The sequence below is a fragment of the Pleurodeles waltl genome, chromosome 6 (assembly GCF_031143425.1).
Source record: "Pleurodeles waltl isolate 20211129_DDA chromosome 6, aPleWal1.hap1.20221129, whole genome shotgun sequence".
Taxonomy (NCBI): Eukaryota; Metazoa; Chordata; class Amphibia; order Caudata; family Salamandridae; genus Pleurodeles; species Pleurodeles waltl.
In genome coordinates this window covers 1,361,741,160-1,361,760,512 of record NC_090445.1, presented here as the reverse complement: position 1 = coordinate 1,361,760,512, position 19,353 = coordinate 1,361,741,160, and the positions used below count along the sequence as shown (strand labels likewise).

The 19,353-nt window shown below is 48.1% G+C and overlaps 1 long non-coding RNA gene across 1 annotated transcript in view; it reads right to left on the bottom strand.

Moving 5' to 3' along the window:
* The window catches only part of LOC138300842 (uncharacterized), a 273,920-nt gene that overhangs the window by 110,663 nt on the left and 143,904 nt on the right, over window positions 1–19,353 (bottom strand). The window lies entirely within an intron of this gene.

Below are 19,353 nucleotides of genomic sequence, written 5' to 3'. Positions count from 1 at the left end.
TTATTTTCTTTGCTAAAATCACACTACCTTATACGATTTTTTTACATGATATACGAATATTTGTTAGCCTTTCTTTTTCTGCTTCATCAATCCCTCATCTGATGACTAATTATGTCATCACATCAAATCTTCCATCACAAATTTTATTTCATTAAAATTTTGTTTTAGTAATTTGGCACTTCAGTCAATTCCCTCTTCCCTTTTGTTCCCTTTGATTTTTCCCTATATATTTCTACTATTTTATTTTGTTCTTTCTCTTCTCTTCTCCTTTTGCTTCTTGATTTCAATATTTTAATAGCTTTCCATATTCCTGTCAACACCAGGACAGTGCGCGCTCTACGGACATCTTGAATGCAAAAACCCAACACTCGCAAGATAATGTAATTTATGCATTGTGATGATATGTTATTGTTTAACCTTTTGCATTGCAGAATACTATCCAAAAGATTCATTTTTAAGGTGCTTATAAATAAAGTACATTTGCAATGTATTGCTGCAGACATTCAGAGTGTGTTAGGGTGTGGTCCCTTTCCAGGGCCTTCTAGAGACTTTCCCTGCAACATGCCTGGGCGTGGTTCTAGGCTGGGCCAAGACTCTATAAAAGAGAGTCAGCCCAACTTCCAGTGCTCACTATTCAGAGGTCCCGGTGCAGAGCAGCAGCTTCTTCCTGAGCTCCTGTCCCGGCGGCCTATTTGGATTTTCCAGTCTTCTGCACTCATCTCTCATTGGTGATCACTGTTTCCAGGCGGTAAGACAGTGTTTTGACATTTCCCAACACCGTAATTGAGAATTTTCATTCTTGATTTTAATTCTAAAATGAATAACAGATTACTTGTGTGCTGCCATTTTTTGACATTTGTATGGTGGTTTGCAAATATGGAGGACGCGCAATTTATTCCATAAAGATTTGACTTCGTTATTACATTGTTGTTCATTGCGCGCTGATATTTCTTGACATTTAAATGATGTTTTACGAGTTGGCAAGACGTGCAACTCGTTTCATGAGCATTTAACTTTGTTGTTCATTGCGCGCTACCTTTTCTTGACATTTACATGGTGGCATTCGAATCGGCGAAACGCGCGATTCACTTCTCGTGTGTAATTCATGCTGTTCATTGTGCGCTACCATTTTCTGGCATTTACATGGTGGCATTCGAATCGGCAACACGCGCGATTCTTTCCTTGAGTGTTTTTTCATGGTATTCATTGTGCGCCACCATTTCTTGGCATTTGCATGGTGGCATTTGAATCGACAAGACGCGCGATTCTTTCTCTGAGTGCTTTTCATGTTGTTCATAGTGCGCTACCATTTCTTGGCATTTGTATGGTGGCATTTGAATCGGCAAGACGCGCAATTCTTTCGTCGTGTATAAATAATGTAAATTACTGTGCGCTACTATTCTAAGACATTTTCTTGGTAGCATTTCAAGTTGACACGTTGCGTGATTTATTCCTTGAATCTACGTTGTGTGATTTCATGGTGCACAATCCTTTATGGTGTTTAATACTCATATGTTTTTTCTGAGATGAACACAACAATACCAGAGTTCTAGATGTAATGCTGTGTGTTCCTAATATATATTCTTAAAAGGAGATTCATAAGGTTGTTTAGAAATTGCTCAGAGTGTTTCCTGATTCTCATGCTAAAGAAAGTACTTGAATCTGAAAGTCCTATTTAACTTTTCCTGTTTCCTCCTCAGGCATTCGGTCATCTAAAGCCTAGTCAGTTTTAGGACTATTTTAGGGTTGTTCATGTTTTTTCGGAAAAGACGAAGCTTAGAGTTGTAGCATGGTACTGATTTCATGAGATATAATTTTGATGTTGTGTTTTAACCTTTTGCTTCCTACAGGTCTCCTTCCCAGCTGTTCCTGTCCTAATCCCCTTTTCCCCACTTGGACTCTCTTAGACTCTGTGATAAATCTAATCAGAGTATTGGAGCTGTCTTGTGGTGGAAGTGTTGGGAACGTGCACAGACCCCGAGGATCTGGTGACTCTGACAATTCCCCAAATACCTAATAAGCAAATTAATATTATTAATATTCCTTTTACTATTTTCAGTAATATTCCGGTCCAAATGTTGCTGAGCCAATGTCCCACGGAAGCAAATCCTTTTCCAACCTTTTCCCATACTCCTGGTTCTTTCAATTCTTTCAAATCTGCACTCTCGTTAGTTAAATTTGTAAGCATTTTCCTAATTTGCCCACTGTTGTCTGGTATATAAGAACAACAGTGACGTGCACTAAGCTGAACGTTCCAAATTCTTCAGGGTTTTCCATTGGAGGGTCCATAGGGTAGCTTCTTTTTGACCAATGAATAGTGTCTTTCTCTTAGCACTCACTTTTGCATAAGGTGTCCTTGGAGCTTTGGAACACAAGTAGCAACAAAGTTTGCCAATTATTTCTGTATCAGTGTCTTTATTGTCTGCACCTGCAGAAACTGACCTTGCTTCAAAGGGGATGAAACTTGCCTAGCAGGAAACCTTGAGACAAGTGTATTAGTCATTTCTACTGGAAAAATACAGCCTTAAAGTTAAAATACGTTTTTGTTAATACAAGTGAAAACCACGCAGTTAAATTTGAGACCAGGCAACTAGGCCAAAGCCTCTGCTAAATTTAAGCTAAGCATATAACAGTTTCAACAAGAAAATCATGGAATACATTTGCAATTATGACGGATTACTACATTGTCAATTCTTCATGATTAATTAAGCTCGTTTATAATAATGGCGAACTACCTCGTGGGCACATTTTCCCAATTACATTATTTTCTTTGCTAAAATCACACTGCCTTATACGATTTTTTTACATGATATACGAATATTTGTTAGCCTTTCTTTTTCTGCTTCATCAAGCCTTCTAAGCCAGTGCCCAAAACCAGCTAAACCACAGTAGCCAATGGCTGAAAGGAGCTTTCCACAAGTACCCTTTGGCGTGTGCATTGTAACTGGATTCATACATCACTTACTACCCCTAATGTGGCATTGAATTGCTTTATGGCAAGTAACGCTCTACCGTGGAACCTAAGCTTAGATGTTAACACCATGGGTAGTGATTGCTGTAGGGATTAGTCTTGCGCCCACAAGAACATCATCCATGGATTTGCTTCAGTTTCTTTATAGTACATTAGAGTAACAGGACTCAGACGTGATCATTAGTGGGAATGTGTGATTTCCTGCAACTAACTGGTGAGACGTAAATAGGTTAGAGGAGATTAGGTATTGTTAGTTCATACTGATATAGTTCCAAAGAAGGTGAGGTAGTAATCAATGAAGAGAGTTATAGGCAATTCGAACAAATACAATGAAGGAGTCGGGCATATGTATATGTACATTTTGTATTACGTGTATTAGTACTAGATATCGCCAACCAACTAAAGGTGTCTGCAGGGAACACAGAGAAAAGCAATGCACCCAACTATACAGGAGCCATATTTTATTTTTCTATTCATACCAGTTCGGTTTGGTATCTCTCAACCGAGACAAGGCAATTCAATTATTTGTTATTTGGAAATTGAAGCGAGGCTATAGTTGCTGTAAGCCCATTATTGGTTTAGCAAATATGACAAGCTATAAGCCCATTTCTTTGACTGCTTTGACACCCCTCTCCTAGAGGAAGACAAATGTATCAGCTGTTCAGCTCGAATAGTGAGAGAAATTAATATTTCTGCTTGGCGCCGTATCTTCCTGGGCTGCGGATTTTTGTCTTCCCCTATAAATTAGAAGGATGGTTAATTAGCATTTTGATGCTTCTGCTTTCTGCCTAACAATCCCGACCTCATTGCAAACTGTTTCACGGGGCTTTGTGGCTGTACCTTGTGGAGTTTTTTTTAATATAAAAAGTTCGTTTTTTTAAATTGGAAAGCCGAATAATTGAGATGATTCACTAAGAAACATTAATCGTTAAGCTGCTGAACGTTTTTTAATTGAACCAAAGCAAGGTTGATTTGGTGATGTTGCGCCACCTTACCCCTACTCTAATCGGCGAGCAAGTGCTGGATCACCAAAACTCTGATGGGTTGCCACATTTTTTGCAGCAGTCGTTGTTTTTTGGCAATAAAAGTAAATGTTTGCATTTTCCGTACATTGAAAAAATGCAAACATTGATCTTTGCTGCCGCGATAGCGTTGACCAAAGCCAAAACAAATGTCACGAAACAGTGTTAACTGAGAGTATGGAATATGCTGTTAAATGCACCTCAGGGCGAACTTTTGCCACCTGCAAGTTTATAAAATCTGCCCCTCACTGTTAACATCTTAACAGTTAAAACTCCCTGGTACTTTGCCCATGTGACAACTAGCTCCCCCATGTACCTTTTGACAGATCCAGTAAGTTTTCTTTGCAGAACATTTCTGTCATTAGCTGCGTGCCAGATCCTCTAATGTAAGAGTAACGCTCGGCAACAGTGTTAGAATTTATTGAATGAACGTGGTATATACAACCTGGTAGTGTTTTTATGGCACAGGTGACTACCACCTCCATTACAAATGGCTGGTGGGTGCTGATCACAATAGTGGATGAAGGGCATTATGCCTAAATCCCAGTATAGAGATGGCCTGCTTGTTCTCTTCAGTGAATCTGTGATTTATGCTGTGATTGGACCCCTACATTTTGAAGTGTGCTTAGGAACATGAAAGGAGTAATGTCCATGGTCATCCCGTGAATGCATGGAGTCCCTACAGTGGTAGGGTGTTCCATAATGTTTAGTTGATGTCAGTGCTCCTCTCGCCCTCTTTTCTTGCATGGCCCCCTTACTCAGATCCGTAAATTCCTCCCTTCTCGTAGAACTCTTTTGAAAGTCCTTTAGGATGGCCCATGCAACCCGGAGGAGGTACGTCGGTGACTTCGGCTGACACTTGAAAAACGATATGGGCAAAAGCCAGGCTCCTCTCTCAGAGCCATAGCTGCATTCCAAGAATTTAAAAACTATGATTTGTGTTTCTGAGGACAGTCTGAAAACATTACACAAAATGAGGACGACACTTACATCTGAAACAATTGCCATGAATCTGTGATGAGAATGAGCACTGAGATAAAGGTTTGGGGCTAACTTTGTAATTGGGTAACCTGACACAATGAATATAATGTGACCACTGCTGTATATCCAGGGATCACCTTTTTAGTTGAACAAGCTCTGAACTGTTGTGTTGAGGAAATCAAAGACCAGAGTCAGAATTAATTTATTTTTTGTCAAGGAGTGATATGATCTTTACCAATAGGACTGAGGTGAAGCTTTAAGCTGCTAAACCCTGCTGAAAAAAAGGTAGAATGCTTAGTGTACTCATAATCTGCCCAGCAAATGCAAGAGCATGAGATCCAGTTGTGTCCATACTGCCACGAGGACCGTAATGCTGTTAAGTCAGACTGAGACTAAAGATGCCACACTGGTGACCATACCAACTGTAAAGAAGTCGAAGGTCCTGAATAGTGTGCCTGAGAATGTTATTCAGTGTAGCCCCAAGGACAGCATGTGTGACAACGTTTCTACACCCCCAAGTTGGAAGCCAATAACCGTTGCAAGCCCAAGCACCTAGTAAGTGGCCTACACATCTTAAACAGCAGTTTGACATCACTTGCATGACCCATCATGGCTTCTCGAGGTGAATCTCAACTACCTTGACTATGCACAGGAGCAAGGTAAGCGTTTTACCCTATTGTTGCACACCACGTTCATGGACAGGGATCCACTCCGAGCCCCTGCACTCAATCAGAGCTGTTTGTCATGAAAAAATGTTGCTTCTTGATTGGTTTGAAGTGCTAAAGGAGGTATTGTGCCCCTCATGATTTTCCACAATCTTACTTGCACTAAGATGGGATTAGAGAACCGAATCCATGAACCACGTCTGTTCCAGCCTCTATTTCGTACAATGCAACTCCAGGAAGAGCCTAATACCATGAGGTTGTGACAAGACTTAATTTGAACTGTTTGCCAGCAGCTGAGGTCCCATTCCAAGCCTCAAACACTCAGCTGTTTCAAAAGACTCCTGCTTGCACACTCAATGAGAACATGAGAGTTCTGTGGTTCACATTTGGGGACTGCACCTTGCTGTATAGCGACAACTGGTGAAGTCTAAAAGTGGCAGATTTTAGTGAGTGAGCTCAACTCTTCCAATGAAGGTTTGGAGGGGGCTTTGAAGAAACAGGTGGGACTGTGGCGTATTTTAAATCAAGCTAGGCAAAGAAGTTGGTTAAAAAGCTGTTACAACTCATCTGAAGGGCTAGACTTGAAATATTAAAGTATCTGAGTGTGAGCCTGTTCATTTTTTGAGAAGTATAAATATTATCCAAGGTTGCAAACAGAATTACAATCTGTCACTCAATTAAGCTTATTGTATGTTGAACCAAAATCATCAACAATACCAAAATAAAAACAATTTTTAAAAAGACAATATTATCAAGCCACGCTATATAATAAGCGTCTTCCCAAACATCATCTTAAAATCAAAAAGGTCTCACATCCATAAACGTATGTACAAAGCTAAAAAAAAGAATGTGTAAATTCGACTTGAGATGGAAATAACTACATAAAGTGCATGTGTGCCATAAGAGTTGGAGGAAAAAGCTGTATCTTGGGGCAATAAATGACCACATTTCGATGTTCAAGAATGAAAAATAAAGCTGAATTTTTACTCAGACATGATGACCCTCATTATGAGATTGGCAGTGACTGTTAAAGTGGCGGTAATACCACCAACATCCTGGTGGTAATTACCCCCAAATTATGACCTTGGCAGTGATCCCTCCCATAGACACTAAGGGGGTCATTCTAACCCTGGCGGTCGGCGACCGCCAGAGCTAAAATGACGGAAGCACCGCCAACAGGCTGGCGGTGCTTCCTTGGCCATTCTGACCGCGGCGGTAAAGCTGCGGTCAGAAAAGGGCAACCGGCGGTTTCCCGCCGGTTTACCCCTGGCCCAGGGAATCCTCCATGGCGTTCCGACCCCCTTACCGTCATCCTGTTCCTGGCGGTTTTCACCGCCAGGAACAGGATGGTGGTAACGGGTGTCGTGGGGCCCCTGGGGGCCCCTGCAGTGCCCATGCCACTGGCATGGGCACTGCAGGGGCCCCCTAACAGGGCCGCACTAAGATTTTCAGTGTCTGCAAAGCAGACACTGAAAATCGCGACTGGTGCCACTGCACCCGTCGCACCCCTTCGACTCCGCCGGCTCCATTCGGAGCCGGCATCCTCGTAGAAGGGGGTTTCCTGCTGGGCCGGCGGGCGGCCTTCTGGCGGTCGCCCGCCAGCCCAGCGGGAAAGCCAGAATGGCCGCCGCGGTCTTTTGACCGCGGTGCGGTCATTCGACGGTTCCCGCTTGGCGGGCGGCGACCGCCGCCCGCCAATGTAGGAATGACCCCCTAAATGTACCACACCAACCGCCAGGGCGTTAACACCACTGACCAAAGCGGTAGCCATCAACAGCCAGGCGGAAGTCGAGGTACTGCCCTCCATATTATGACATAGCAAACCATCAGGATTTCCGGGGCGGTACCAATGCCATCAAAAGCCTGGCAGAAACACTTCACAGAAAAAGAAAGACTCATCATCAGGGACACAGAGGACTCCGCTGCCGCCATAGAACCGGAACTCCAAGTCTTCCCGATGTTCTACCAGGCCATGGCCGTCCTGAAACACCAATGCCGATGAAGACGACGACGGTGGGTATAGCCACTCAGCACACAGGGGTGGGAGGGAGGAAAAGGAGAGTGACACACCCGCAGAACACACACCATTTACACACACACCATACACAGAACTAGCTGCAGAGTAAAACGAATGTCACAGGACTCACTTGAAAATATTGCAAGGACAACAATACTGATGTAGGATCACTGTAATTTGCTTGCCAACAGCCACCATAATGAAACTTGAAATGTAAATGGAGGTGTCAATGTCCAGAGTGAGTCAATGGCCAGTCCAAAGTACCAAAGGCCCACATGGCCACAGGGCACAGTACCAAGGCCCAAACTGGATTCCTGACATAATCCAGACTCCACTGTTCAGGGGCATTATGTTTGAAATGGGCAGGCACCTCATGGGAAGGGGTGGTGGGGGGCAGCTCAGCTGAAGTGGGTAAAATGCCCACTGGTTCAGGAGGGGGCTCCTTGCCCAATTGTCACTGGAGGGGAGTGAAAGGCCACAGTCTCTGGAATGGGTAACATACCCACTGGTTTTGGAGGGGGCTCCTTGCCCAATTGTCACTACAGTAGAGGGGAGTGAAAGGCCATAGTCTCTGGAGTGGGTAGCATGCCCACTGGTTCTGGAGGGGGCTCCTTGCACAATTGTCACTGGAGGGGAGTGGAAGGCCACAGTCTCTGGAACAGGTAACATGCCCACTGGTTCTGGAGGGAGCTCCTTGCCCAACAGTCTCTGGAGGGAGGGCTCCATGTCCTCAGCTGCTGGAGGGGGCTCCTTGGGTGCTTCTGCTGGTGGAGAGGGCTCCTTGGGTGCCTCTGCTGGTGGAGAGGGCTCCTTACCCTCTGCTGGTGGAGAGAGCTCTTTGCCCTCTGCTGGTGGAGGGGCTCCTTTGGTGCCTCTGCAGGTGGAGAGAGCTCCTTGCTCCCTGCTGGTGGAGGGGGCTCCTTGGGTGCCTCTGCTGGTGGAGAGGGCTCCTTGCCCTCTCCTGGTGGAGGGGACTCCTTGGGTGCCTCTATTGGTGGAGAGGGCTCCTTGGGTGCCTCTGCTGGTGGAGGGGGCTCCTTGGCTTTCTTTGGTGGTAGAGGGGGAACCTTGGCTTTCTTTGGTGGTGGAGGGGGCTCCGTGGCTTTCTTTGGTAGTGGAGGGGTTACCCTGGCTTTCTTTAGTGATGGAGGGGGATCCATGTGTTCCCTCTTATGACGGCTCCCCTTGGCCTTTGACATGTGACTGGTGTCCTTGCCTCCAGGTCTAGGAGGTGCCTCCACTGACCCCGTCCTCTGTCTCTTGGGTTTTGCCATCCTAGTCCTCCCTTTCTGAGGCGGAGGTGTGCACTTACTCAGAGTTGCGGCCCGCACACTCAGGGGCCCCTTCGTGCCAGCAGGTGATCTTATGGTGGGAGCAGTGGCAGACTGTTTGGCTGAGGTGCTGGGCTGGGCCGTTGGGACCCTGCTCTTACAGGCAGTACAGGGGGAGTGGAGGGGGAGGGAAGAGGTCAAGTTGGGCAAGGAAAAGCTTCTTAGGGATGTTGGGGAGGGATGTGGGAGGAGGGATGGGAGTAGAGGTAGAGGGAGTGACTGTAGGAGGTGTACATCTGCTGGACTTGGGTGAGGGTGCATGGACAGTGTGCATGTGTGAGGTGGATGGCAGTTGGGCATCTGAGTGGAAGCGTTTGTGTCTCTTAGGAGGGGGCAGACTGAGTGGGGGAGGACAAACAGGACGTGTGGATGTATGTTTTGGAGGTGTCTGCAAGTGAGGTGTGTGTGCTGCATGGTGTGGTGATGGTGGCTATTGATGCAGTGCATGCAGGTGTGAGTGCGGATGTGACTGTGAGCGAGAAGGAGGAGGAGGAGGGGGAGACTGGAGGCAGTGGATGTGGTTGTGTGTGCAACTGTCTGTTGTTTGTGTGAGTGCTTGTGGCTTGAAGTGTATGCTGCCTGTGTCTGTGCCACTCTTTTGTGATGTTTTGTGTGCATGCTTGTCTGTATGTGTGCATGGGATGGGTTGGTGTTGAGGAGACTGGGACTGGGAAGTGGTAGTTGGAGGGGGGATGGTAGGAACAGGGACACTGGCTGTCATCAGAGAGGAGGCCAGAGCCTGAAACCATCTCTGTAGGGCCACCAACCCACCGTGGATTCCCTCCAGGTAGGCACTGCATTGCTGTATCTGGGAGGCCAGCCCCTGGATGGCATTCAATATGGTTGACTGCCCTACAGAGAGGGATCTGAGGAGGTCAATAGCCTCCTCATTGAGGGCAGCAGGGCTCACTGGGGCAGGGCCTGAGGTACATGGGGCAAAGGAGATGCCCACCCTCCTGGGTGGGTGGGCACGGGCAACTTGGTGGGGGGCTACTGGGAGGGCGCTGCTGGTACGGAGGGTGGCGGCTGTACCTTTAGCTGGGGTGGTTCCAGAGGTGTCTGCCACCATCAAGGAGCTTCCATTGGAGGAGGAATCAGAGTCACTGTTGTCACCTCCTGTCCTCGCCGTTTTGCTCCCCTCGCCCTCCATCCCACTGGTCCCCTCGGTGTTAGTAGACTCTGCCTCCTGGGTCCCATGGGCTGCAGCTCCCTCAGTAGCCGGTTCCCGTGCTCCTCTACCAGATGATCCTAATGCATGCATGGACAGGATAACAGAAGTAAATGGGGGGCGGAGAGAGAAAGGGAGCACTGGGTCAATTATAGCACCAACACCACAGATGGCATACACATTATCATCACCCACAGGGTTCAAGATTGAGCTCTATATACCGCACTGGCATTCCATTGGCTAGGTACCACAGCAATATTAGAGCCAACCACGGTCATCTGCACCCCTCCTGGGCCATACTAAGTCCTGTCTGACATAGAACGCCACCTAGCTAGTTAACATGATTTTGCCATTGTGGCTGCAGTGCTGCCCTCAAGAACCCACCCAGCTCTGGGTAGGCATCTGCCAGTATGCGGGCCATCAGGGGGGTCAGGTTCCGATGGGCAACCCTCCCTCGTCTCAGGTCCTCTCACCATTTCCTGCAGTGGGTGCTCTGCCTGCTATAGACCCCCAGGGTCCACACGTCCTTGGCGATGGCATGCCCCAATCCTTTCTTCTGATGGGTGCTGACCTGCAGAGGAAATGCAGACAGGAGGACACCATAAACCATACAATCCAGCCTGTCACACATATGGCCCACAAATTCCATTTACCCTCAAATGGCACATGCATCACCCAGAGCCCTGCATTTACACTACCACCAGCCATATCCCCCCCTAAATGACACACTGCCAGCATACACACATCTCTATGCAACCTTTTTGCATTGCTCGTCCCCATAATGTACTGATTTGTTGGTCTGGATACCCATACAGCTGTCCATTCAGGGGTAGGACCCCATCCACAAGGCGCTCCAACTCCTCTGAAGTGAAGGCAGGGGCCATTTCCCCTGTCACACGGTCCATGGCAGGTTCCAGACTCAAGTCATAGCAGCCCACGCAATGGATGTGTTATCCTGTGGAAAGTCAGGAATCAAGTGAGGTCATGGACAGAAAATGACGGTCACGTCCGCGGCGGTGTACACCATCACAGCTGCCGGTGATCCTCATTGGACACTGTACTCCATAGAGCCCCATTTTCGCCAATGAGGAATATTACGGCAGTGCGAAACCGCCTTCGACCATGACGCCCAACATCGACGGAGTTACATCACTTCCACCTGTCTCTACATACAGGGCAGGCGGTTGCCATTTTATGGTGCTGGTCAACATTCTGAAATTGAAAACTGCGTCATTGCTGTCAATTGTACATACATTGCCATTTACATAATCCAATTACGTACAAGCTCAATGTACACTGAGGTGGTGGTTCCATTGTTAAGTTTGTCACTTCTTTCTCACTTTTATGTCCATTAGGTACCTACCACTGCGGAGGAATAGGAGGAGGAGGCAAACCCCTGTGTACAGACCCCTTGTGGACTTGGCTACACTGGAGGACAGGCACAAAATGCTCACCTATACACTGGACAGGACTACAATCACAGAGCTGTTTGCTCAATTGATATCTGCTATCCGTCATCCCACTGGGATCCCCCCTCTTGTGCAGGTTCAATCTGTGCTACATTTCCTGGCAACTGGCTCTTTCCAAGTGACAGTGGGCTTGACAGCAGGAATGTCTCAGCCAATGTTCTCAATAGTGCTGGCAAGAGTTTTATCTGCCTTGCTCAAACACATGTGCGGCTACCTTGCATTCCCCCAAGTGGAAGATTTGGCCACTGTAAAGGCTGGATTCAATGCAATGGGACATATTCCAAATATTATTGGGGTCATTGATGGAACACATATAGCATTTGTCACCCCCGGCACAAAGAACAGGTGTTCAGGAATCAAAAGAGTTTCCACTCACTCAATGTGCAAATGGTGTGCCTGGCTGACCAGTACATCTCCTTCGTCATTGTCAAGTATCCTGGGTCGGTCCATGACACCTTCGTTTTGAGGAATAGCAGCATCCCAAATGTGATGGCACAACTACAGAGGCACAGGGTGCAGCTAATAGGTGAGCCTAACTCACCATCCAATGCATGTCGGTGTATGCCTTCAGGAGACATCCCCCATACCATTGTGCAAGGCTAATGTTTGTTCCTCAATTCTTGCAGGTGACTCTGGCTACCCAAACCTGTTGCCAGGACAGAGACTGAGAATAGGGATAATGATGCTCATGGGCGAACCAGGAGAATAATTGAGCAGACCTTCGGCCTCCTGAAGGCCAGATTCAGATGCCTCCATCTGAAAGGTGGATCCCTCTGCTACTCCCCTGAGAAGGTCTGCCAGATAGTTGTTGTATGCTGCATGCTGCACAATTTGACCATCAGACGACATGTGCCCTATCTGAAGGAGGAGGAGGCTGAAAGTGCTCCTGTGTCAACAGTGGACCCTCAGGACAGTGAGGATGAGGAGGCAGAGGATGATGATGTGGTCAACAAGACATCAGTCATACGGCAGTACTTCCAATAACACACAGGTAAGACACTAGAACTGACCATTCCTCTGATCATTTATCTTTTCAGTGTGGCTGTAGCATGATGGCAGTCACTGTCTTACCCTCTCAACTGACTGTCACCTATGCCTTCTCATTTTGCAGATGTTGATGTGGTTACAACTGTGTACTGATGCCATGTCTGCTGACAGCTACAGGCCATTATTTGTATGCAATCACAAAGTTCAGGTCAATTGCAAAAGATTAAACTGTTAATATTATTGCACATTTTCTTCACATAAAGCACTATCACTCATGTTGTGTTCAAGGGTGTTTATTGTATTGAAACATATAGAAGGAATAGTGCAATGAAATGGGGTGATGGTAGAGGTAATTCCAGGGTATTGGACCAGTCTGTTTGTAGGACAGGTCCAGTGTCCAAGGGCAAATAGGAAGGGGAGCAATGGCAGTTCAAAGTGGACAAAGTGACGGAGTGGAACCCAAGGGGGACATTCAGGAGGGTCTCATTTCCTGGCGGTGATCTTGTGCTTGGCATGTGTCTCTGGCATCTGTCTGGATCGCAGGGAATGTTTGCGGGGTGATTCACCTTCTGCAGGGGGTTGCGGGTGGCCTGTGGGTACTGCGGCAGGACCACCTGTCCATTAGTTGCAGCAGATGTGGAGGACTGTTCAGTTGACTGGCTAGTGGAAGAGGCCCACTGGTGTGCTGTGAAGTCCCTCATGATGTTGGCCAGATCACCCAGCACCCCTGCAATGGAGACCATGGTGGTTTTGAGTGCCTACAAATCTTTTCTGATCTCCTGGTCGTGTTCCTCCTGTAGCCGCTGGTTCTCCTGCATGATGTTTAACATCTGACCCATCTTGTCCTGGGATTGTTGGTAAGCCCCCAGGACACTGGTGAGTGCATCCTGGGCAGTCGGTTCCCTGGGCCTGTCTTCCCCCGTGTGTCCCTGTCCCCCTGTGCCTGTGTCCCCTGAACAGTGTGCCCACTGACCACAGGACCCTGATTGTCTTGGCTCTGAGTTGTGGACTGGGGTCCCTGTACAGGTGGGCACACTGCTGATTGACGTGTCCTGGGGACGTTGGGTGGCTGCTGCAGTGTTGGACACTGAGGGGGGATGCTCTGTAGTGGAGTGGGTGTGGGCTGGGATATCCGACTGACCAGTGGTCCCTGATGTGCTAGTAAGTTCATCCAGATCCAGAAGTCCAGAGTTACTGTCATCACTGGGAGCATCTTCTGATGGGGGACTGGGTAGCAGTGGCACCTCCTTGCTGCTGAGATTGGCTGGAGCACCTGTGGGGATGTATGTGGTGTATCATGGTACATGTCTGTGTCATTTTCTACATCCCTAGCTTCCCCTATACCCCTACATCATTGCTGTTGCCCTGCCACCTTTGTTTGTGTATGGTGATGTCTTGTGGAGTTGTTAGTTCTCCATGCTGTACATGCATTGGTGGTGGGTGTACATGCAGGACTGGGAGGGATGTTCCTGCAGTGGGTATGGCATGCAGGGCTTGGCATTCAGGTTAGTCAATTCTGGTGGTGCACTGTGTGGGGTGGAGTGGAGTGATGGATGTCAGGGTGAGGGGTGGTGGTGATATCCAAGTTTGTGGGGGGATAGGTAGTAAATATTGACTCACCAGTGTCCAGTCCTCCGGCAACTCCAGTGAGTCCCTCAGGATGCAGTATTGCCAAGACTTCCTCCTCCCTTGCTGTCAGCTGTGGGAGAGGACGCGAGGGTCCACCGCCAGTTCTCTGGATGGCAAGCTTGTGCCTTGCTACTATGGAACATACCTTCCCCCGTAGGTCGTTCCACCTCTTCCTGATGTCATCCCTTGTTCTTGGATGCTGTCCCACTGTATTCATCCAGGCCACGATTCCCCGCCATAGTTCCATCTTCCTTGCAATGGCAATTTGCTGTACCTGTGCTCCAAACAGCTGTGACTCTACCCTGACTATTTCCTCCTGCATGACCCGCAACTCCTCATCTGTGAAACGGGGTTGCCTTTGTGGGGACACGGGTGTTGTGTGGTGTGTGTTGTGCCGTGGGTGTTGAGTAATGTGGTGGGGTGCGTGACGGATGGATGGGTGTTTGTGGTGTGTGTAGTTGTGTCTCTGATTAGCGTGACTATCTCTTGGCTATTTTTCGTGTTCGTAAAGGGTTGTGGGTTATGTGGGTATGTATTTTATAGTGCTGTGGGTGTGGTTTGTGTATCAGTGTCAGGTGTGTGATTTTAGTTTTGGCCAATGTTGTGTTATAAATTTGGGTGGCCATTCTGACCGAGCTGGTGTGCACCGTCAATGGTTTTGTTTTGTTGGTGTAACGGTATGGATGTTTGTACCAACAGTTTACCACTAACCTTTGGTCTGGCGGATATGTGTTTGTGGCAGTATTCTGTCGGTTTAGTGTGTGTGTTGTAATATGGCGAACAGATGTTCACCTCCGCGATGGTACGTTGGCGCCCGTCACCATGGCAGTAGGTGGGATTTACCGCTAATGTCATTATGAGGGCCTATGTATCGTACAGAAACAGGTATGTAAGGCAGTATATTGCGTTTAAAATTTGTATTATATGTGGAAACAATTTTAAGGCAGGACTACAGTCATTTTATATGCACATACAACTATGTGGAAAGATGCTTTCTGATCCGAACATACCGCTTAAGAGGGCACTAGGTTGACTTATTCTTTCACATTACCCTTCCAGCAATCGTTGGCATGGGTTGTAATTGTTGTCTTATTTCACCTCTCCGAGTGCGGCATCAATACATTTGACAATCGGGCAAATCAACTGAATGTATTGACCCATGATGCGCAAAAGGATCACCTGCTTAATCGTTTGAACTTCTAGTCTTAAAAAAACACAGCATTAATAAAATGACCATTGAACTGCAGAGCTACGGGCACACACATGAAATATGGGGTAGCTATATATTTTTGTAGCAACACTCTCCTCAGCACTTGCAGGAGTTCCCACGCTAAAAACTCCAGTTTGCTATTATATCGCCCAGGGCTAGCAGTTGAATTCTCAGTATCATGAATTCCATTCTTATCTCAGATTTCAGGTTTATAGTTGCATAGCTCTGGACTTAAGTGAGTCCTAAGTAGATAACACAAGCTATCCTCTTTTTAACCTAGATAGCTCCTATGCATTCTCTGTACGTGACACGGTTAGTTAAGATTTTTTGCTAATGTCTTGAAGAAGCTATATCCCAGTGTGCTGTCCCAAAACTCCTTAAGGCTCAATTCATATATGATTCGAGTAAAATTGCTGATGCCATAAATTTTGTGTATTTGCTGGTTAATGCAAATAACTTTCTTGAGCATGACTGGTGCAGCATTTCTCAACCTAAAATAAGACTTGATAAATAATAAATCGGCCATCTTAGTGCAACTGCTGAATCCAAATTCCAACCTTAACCGGCAGACGGGGGTGTATATGGGGAGCCCAAATATGGATCAAATGGCAGCAGACAGGATGGGCTCTAGATCCTTCTGCAGGTTGTTACCATATGTGTGGGAGCCACATAGAATTGCCAGCTATGACATTGTTCCAAACATTTCCATTATGGAGCCTCCAGAAGGGCTGCAAAGTTTTAAACACATTAGTCGAAGATGGTAACGAAGATAACTGGCTCAGTTTAACAGTGCCTTATACTGAGGACTGTGGAACGTATTTCTGTTTTGCCAACCCCACAAATACTGACAAGCTTTGACTCCTTTGATGTGTCTGCCACCAATTGACCAATTATACCGCTTTTCGGATGTACGAAAATAAATAAGTTTAGTCTTAGATGGATTAAGTTTTAAATTGTTATCTGGGATATATATATGGAGGCAGGCCAGGGAACGAGCAAGACCAATGGGAATGTGGCCCCCGGCAACTGTGCCTTCTGCATACTACAGAGCAGGGACATGCTCGGAATTTAACTTGGGAAAGAAGGCCCCTATTTTATTCATTTCTGGTATTAGGTCTGATGTATGCAGAATTAAAAAAGCTGTTCCAGTATGCAGCCCTGTTTTAAACCACGGTTGGTAGTGATCTTTCTAGAGACTCTGGGGCCATTCCCTAGTTTTACCCTGACTCGTGTACCCATGTGCAGTAAGGGGATGGCATTCAGTAGTGTTCTCGAAAAGCCCCATTATCCTTCACCAAATCCTCCAAATGTGAGAGTAGAATACGTGCATAGATATTTTCCTCAGTGTTGAGGAAGGTAATGAGTTCTATAATTTTTCGGGTGTGCAAACTACCCTTCTTGTGCAGGGGCTATAAAATTGAATTCCTCCAAGAACTGGGTACTGTTTGTGCTTCCACAATTGGGTTATACAGGTGGCAGAGAGGAACTCCTGAGGTCACCTTGTGTGATTTAAATATGGAAATGGTAATCCCGTTGGAACCAGGAGTGGTATTCCTTCCAAGGGTTTGGCAAACATTTTTATTGGAATTAACATCCTTCTCAAAACATAAATAAGGATATTCCAATTGTTCCAGCTGCTCATCAAGATATAGGTGGTCATTACAACCCTGGCGGACGGTGGTAAGACCACCAACAGGCCGGCGGTAAAAAAATAGCAATTACGACCATGGCGGAAACCGCCAACAAAGACAGCCACTTTAACACTCCGACCGCCATGACGGTACAAACAAACAGCGCGGCGGTCACCGCCAACAGACAGGCTGGAGACAATGTACCGCCCACACTATAATGACAGGCCAGTCCGCCACCTTTTCCGGGGCGGATTCACCGCGGATGCAAACACAGCGGAAACAGGAATTTCGAAGGGAAAAAGATCACCTCTACACACTCCACGAGGAACGAGGACACCATGGAACCGGAACTCCAAATCCTACCTGCGTTAGTCTTCCTGCTCCTCTACCAGGAGCACGAATGCCGGCAGCGAAGACCATGGTGAGTACTGCACCTACGACACAGGGGAGGCAAAAAACAGGGACACACACACGCAACACCCCCACCCTCACCCACTACAACAAACACACTAATGCATATCAATACATCACAGTTACACCCCCCAAACCTCTCCGGAAGAATGCAAAGACCACAGAAAATGAGTGTAACCATCGGAATATATTACAAACAAGTAGGCAGAAATATATATATACACCATGTACAAAATATATACCAGGCATAGTAGTCCAGGTACTGCACAAAGAAAGTCAGTGGAACACTGGGACCACACGGTATGGGTGAGGCCCACACAAGATCCCCGACCATGACTGAGAGAACACTGCAGGGGCATCAGACAGCAAGAAAACAGGCACCTCAGGGGGAGGGAAAGGGGGGGCACCTCAGCCGCTTGAGTGCACCACGCCAAATCCCGAGGGGGCCACATGCCCACTGTTCAATCCTGGGGAGTGCAAAGCCACAGTCTCTCAAGTCTCTACAGTGGGTGGTTTGCCCACTGTTCAATCCTGGGGAGTGCAAAGCCACAGTCTCACAAGTCTCTACAGTGGGTGGTTTGCCCACTGTTCAATCCTGGGGAGTGCAAAGCCACAGTCTCTCAAGTCTCTACAGTGGGTGGTTTGACCACTGTTCAATCCTGGGGAGTGCAAAGCCACAGTCTCTCAAGTGGATAACAGTCTCCACTGGTTCTGGAGGGGGCATGGTGCCCAGAGTGCTTCATCCTGTGAAGGACAGAGGTAGTGGATGGATCTCTCCACTGGTTCTAGAGGGGGCATGGTGCCCAGAGTGCTTCATCCTGTGAAGGACAGAGGTAGTGGATGGATCTCTCCACTGGTTCTGGAGGGGGACTGGTGCCCAGAGTGCTTCATCCTGTGAAGGACAGAGGTAGTGGATGGATCTCTCCACTGGTTCTGGAGGGTGACTGGTGCCCAGAGTGCTTCATCCTGTGAAGGACAGAGGTAGTGGATGGATCTCTCCACTTGTTCTGGAGGGGGACTGGGGCCCAGGGTGCATCACTCACCCGTAACGGACCCAGTTGCGTCAGTGCCCCTGCCGCTCATGGGCTAGCGGTGCTTGAGTTGGCGGTGCCCTGTTCAGCGGTCCTTGAGTTAGCGGTGCCCTGTTCAGCGGTGCTTTAGATGGCGGGACCCTGTTCAGCGGTGCTTGTGCTGGCGGCCCTTCATGGCCCAGCGGGGCTTGTGCTGGAGGTCCTTCATGGCCCAGCGGGGCTTGTGCTGGCGGTCCTTCATGGCCCAGCGGGGCTTGTGCTGGCGGTCCTTCATGGCCCAGCGGGGCTGGTGCTGGCGGTGGCCTACTGGGCAGCTGGGCTGGTGCTGGCGGTGGCCTCCTGAGCAGCTGTGCTGGGGCTGGCGGTGGCCTCCTGGGCAGCTGGGCTGGGGCTGGCGGTGGCCTCCTGGGCAGCTGGGCTGGGGCTGGCGGTGGCCTCCTCGGCAGCTGTGCTGGGGCTGGCGGTGGCCTCCTGGGCAGCTGGGCTGGGGCTGGCGGTGGCCTTCTGGGCAGCTGGGCTGGGGCTGGCGTTGGCCTCCTGGGCAGCGGGATGATGGTGGTCTTCTCCACCGTGCAGCTCTTCCCAGACTTGCCGGGTTTCTTGTGGCCCTTCCCCACCTTGGAAGGTGTCACAGCTGACTCCACACTCCCAACGGGACCCCTGGGAGCGGCTTTGGTGGCTGGAGTCTTCCCCAGCGCCCGCCGGGCACTGACCAACTTCTGATGCTTCACAGGTGGGGGACTGTCTGTGCTGTGGCTCCGTGCCATACTGGCTATCCTGGTGGCCGGTGCACTCCACATACCGGTGAATACAGGCACCACTGGTCCCGG